This window comes from Moschus berezovskii, chromosome 1 (genome assembly GCF_049115385.1).
Source record: "Moschus berezovskii isolate FMDL1 chromosome 1, NW_MosBer_1.0, whole genome shotgun sequence".
NCBI classification, from domain to species: domain Eukaryota; kingdom Metazoa; phylum Chordata; class Mammalia; order Artiodactyla; family Moschidae; genus Moschus; species Moschus berezovskii.
Window position 1 is genome coordinate 128,465,047 of NC_142460.1, and position 4,619 is coordinate 128,469,665.

At 42.2% G+C, this 4,619-nt stretch overlaps 1 pseudogene; it reads left to right on the plus strand.

Annotated features, from left to right (window-relative positions):
* The first annotated feature begins 599 nt into the window (after positions 1-599).
* On the plus strand, positions 600-2,690 carry LOC129551815 (F-actin-uncapping protein LRRC16A pseudogene; annotated as a pseudogene).
* Positions 2,691-4,619: the final 1,929 nt, after the last annotated feature.

The window sequence follows — 4,619 nt, forward strand, 5'->3', positions numbered from 1 at the left end:
TTCAAATTGAAACTGTTTAAGTCAATCTTGGAAAATGATCACCCATGCTCAATACAAAACTACCAAAATCAACAACTTCAAAAGAGGGAATGGATTTTGCTGAGGAACCAAATGATATGCCAGCAGAACTTATGGATTTAGAGTCAGCCTTACCTAATCCATCTTTGCTACTAGGTCACTTTAATTTACTTAACTATTTTACTGCACCACTTTAAATAATATTTTGCATGGAAAAAAACTACAGAAGTCCAAAAACAGGTCTGATTCCTTACTGTCTGAGCCACCAGGGAAGCCCCACAATCTAACCGGTACCTATTCACTATTGTCTTATCTTATGAATACTTCAAGCCTTGAACAAAAGCCCTTCCTCCAGAAATCCATTCTAATTTAGAACTTCATAACAAATATTTCTATCCTTCTCTTCCACTTACTGATAGGGCTCAAATCAAGACATATTTCTTTCTTAGTGCTTTAATAAGAGATTACCCTAAGTCTCAGGGATCCCGCCCGCACCTCTGTAATGAATAATTTATAACTGATATGGGTACTGAAGAAATGGTTACCAAGAAAATGCAGACTTCAAATGTCTGAGATGGCAAATGGCGGCGGCGGCGGCGGTGCCCCCGCTGAGCACACAAAAAAGTGTTTCCTCACCATATGAAAGCATAAAGGATGTTCTTGGTAGAAAGATAAAGATTGCATTGAAGAAGAAAGTAAAGCTGGAAGTAAAAGGAGACAAATTTGAAAACAGAGTGCTGGTGCTCACGTCATGCCGAGCTTTCCTCGTCACAGCACGAATCTCCACCAAGCTCGAGGTAACCTTCAGCTACTTGGAGATTCATGGTGTCATCTGCAGCAAGCCAGCTCAGATGGTCGTGGAGACTGAGAACTGCAGCGTCTCCATGAAGACGGCGTCGCCCGAGGACGTGAGCGAGGTGCTGGCGCACATCAGCACCAACCTGCACAAGATATTCCCTGGCCTCTCTCCAGTAAGAATCATGAAAAAAGTCTTCATGGAGCCATCTGAGCGACTGGCCAGCCTCCAAGCTCTGTGGGACAACCAGACTGTGATTGAGCAGGGCCCCTGTGGTGGATTTTCTCAGATGTATGCCTGTGTTTGTGACTGGCTTGGATTTTCATACAGGGAAGAAGTACAATGGGATGTGAGTACAATTTATCTGACACAAGACACCAGGGAATTGAATTTACAAGACTTCAGTCATCTTGACCACAGGGACTTAATACCTATCATTGCTGCTGTGGAATACAATCAGTGGTTCACTAAGTTGTCCTCTAAGGATCTAAAACTGTCCACTGATGTCTGTGAACAGATCTTGAGGGTGGTGAGCAGGTCCAATCGACTGGAAAAATTGGTATTGGAAAATGCTAGACTTAGAACAGATCTTGCACAAAAACTGGCCATTGCTGTAGCACATAATCCCACTTCAGGGCTGCACACGATTAACCTTGCTGGCAACCCACTGGATGATCGAGGTGTGTCCTCTCTAAGTATTCAATTTGCCAAACTCCCAAAGGGATTAAAGCATTTAAATTTGTCTAAAACCTCATTGTCACCTAAAGGGGTGAATAGCCTTTCTCAGTCACTGAGTGCCAACCCTTTGACCACCCTTGTCTATCTGGACCTCTCAGGGAACATCCTTCATGGAGATGACCTCTCGTCCATGTACAGTTTTTTGGCCCAGCCAAATGCCATTGCTCATCTGGATTTATCCAATACTGAATGTTCCCTGGACACGGTCTGTGGAGCTCTTCTGAATGGCTGCCTTCAATATTTAGCTGTGCTCAATCTTTCCAGAACTGTGTTTTCTCACCAGAAAGGAAAAGAAGTACCTCCATCTTTGAAGCAGGTTTTTAGTAGTTCTCTGGCTCTGATGCAAATCAACCTTTCAGGCACAAAACTGTCTCCTGAGCCCTTAAAAGCACTGTTATTGGGCCTGGCTTCTAATCATACCTTGAAGGGAGTTTCTCTTGATCTCAGCAACTGTGAGCTGAGATCTGGAGGTGCACAGGTACTAGAAGGCTGCATTGCTGAAATCCACATCAGCAGCCTAGACATCTCCAACAATGGTTTAGAATCTGACCTATCTACCTTAATACTGTGGCTCAGTAAAAACAGATCAATACAACACCTGGCGTTAGGCAAAAATTTTAATAATATGAAATCCAAAAATCTGACACCTGTGTTGGACAACTTAGTACAGATGATTCAAGATGAAGAATCACCTCTGCAGTCCTTGTCCCTGGCCGACTCAAAACTCAAGACCGGGGTCACCATCATCATCAACGCCCTGGGTAGCAACACCTCCCTGACCAAAGTGGACATCAATGGGAATGGCATGGGGGACATGGGGGTGAAGATGCTGGCCAAAGTGCTGCAGATCAACACCAAGCTCAGGACTGTTATATGGGACAAGAACAACAAAACCGCACAAGGCTTTCAAGATACAGCTGTTGCTATGGAAAAGAACTATACATTGAGATTTATGCCAATTCCTATGTACGATGCTTCTCAGGCCTTAAAAACAAACCCTGAAAAGACAGAAGAGGCTCTCCAGAAGATAGAAAACTATCTGCTCCAGAATCACAAGACTAGAAAATACCTTCAAGAGCAGGCCTATCGCCTCCAGCAGGGCATTGTCACCAGCACCACGCAGCAGCCCAGACAGTAAAGAGTCTGCCTGCAATGCAGGAGACCCAGGTTTGATCCCTGGGTCAGGAGGATCCCTGGAGGAGGAAGTGACAACCCACTCCAGTATTCTTGCCTGGAAAACCACATGGATGGAGGAGCCTGGCAGGCAAAACCCCATGGTGTCACAAAGAGTCAGACACAACTGAGAGACTAACACACACACAGTAAGCTATTTGCTGGAACTGAGGACAGTTGTGACAAATTGCAAGCAACCAAAGATGGCATTTTATGGCTAATGGTTCTAAGTTCTGCACTTGGGTTCTATAGCTCACTATATTTGGAAAAGCCTAAATGGTCACCTAAATCACTGTATGATTTAGTTGCCAAAGAAGCCAATTTTGATTTATACCACATTAATGAAAGTATACTTTGTACAGTAAGAAAGATGATAGCCCTGTTACTATGTTAGAGTCTATTTTATTTACCCTCATGTTGTGTGAGGGTTTTAGATAGAAGAGAAAATTCAGAGGGGTGCATGGGGGAAGCTGTGAGTCAGGGATCACACAGTGGTGTCACTTTGAAATGGTAAAAGAAACTGGGACTGTTAAGCCTGAAGAAAAAAGAGATGAAAAAGAGAGCTGTGTTCAACATGAGCAAGATTGTCACGTGGAAGAGAACTTGTGACTGTTCAGAGTGTTCTCAAGGGGAAGATATGTGACCTGTAGAAGGACATGGGAAAACAGATGAGGACTTAAAGAAGACCTAGTCCAAGAATGATTGAGTACATTTCCTTGGAAGAAAGTGAACTTCTGAAACTAAGGGTTAGCAACTTTCCTGGGTTGCTTTAGAAAAGTGGAACACTTTACTAGGATAAAGTAGAGAGTTTAAAATGAAGAGCTCAAGTGCCATCATCTACCTTGAAGTCTTTGATGGAATAGCCCAAGAAATGGCAGTGTTTCAGACTGCAGTCTTTGCTTTTCTACATTTGTGTACCATCAGGACTTGAATATGAACTGAGAATCTGAATCCTTTGTTTCCCATTTCCAAAATTTTCATTTGTACTGTGTGTAATCTTTCTATGTCATCTTAATAGTTTAACTTTTCTGGGCCTTGGTTCTTTAGTCGTAAAGTGTCTGAATGTGATCTGTTGGGCTGTGCCAAACCTTAGCAAGTATGTGTTCAGAAGAATCTTGGAGACTTGAGAGATTTTATGTCTTATTTGAGTCAAAGAAAGGAAAAAAAAAAAGAAAATGCATACATGATAAAGGTCTGACAGGTAATAAGAAATGTTGCACAAAAAGTTAAAGAACTAGAAGGTCACCTAAAAAAGGGATTCATAGCACTAGATATGGAAACCAAGATTAATTAAGACTGATCATAAGGGGAAAGAATATACATAGATATCAACTAAGAGAAGAGTTGGAAATGAATAGAACCTTTTCCTTCTGTGATTCTTCATCATTTACTTTCCCATATTTTGCTTAACTTTCATGCCTGCAAAACAAAAGAGAGAAAATAGTATCTAAATATGTGAGTGACAGTCTACGATGTGCCCCAAACTCTGCCTAATGTAGGGGGAACACAGAATTATAAGGCAGGAGCCACACCAGAAAGCAACTTGTAAACTAATTTTAAGCCATGTAAGCATGCAATGACCATAAATTTAATATCAAAATCAGAAGGATGTGCTATAGACATCAGATGTTTTGACTGCACCCAAGCAGCAGAGCACCATTTGGAAGAGATGCACAAGGACGTAACATAGAAAGGCAGGGATTGACTCATACCAAAGGGATGTTAAGAGACAGTGGAGGAAGAAGAAAGGGAAGAAGACATCTCAGGAACTGGGACAGTCTAGACAAAAGCTAAAGCTGAATGTACGTGGTGTTGTGCAGGGGCTTATAAAGGTCACACAGAAACTAGAGTCCAAGGAGAGAGGTAAGGTTTCCATTTCATTTCGTATCATATC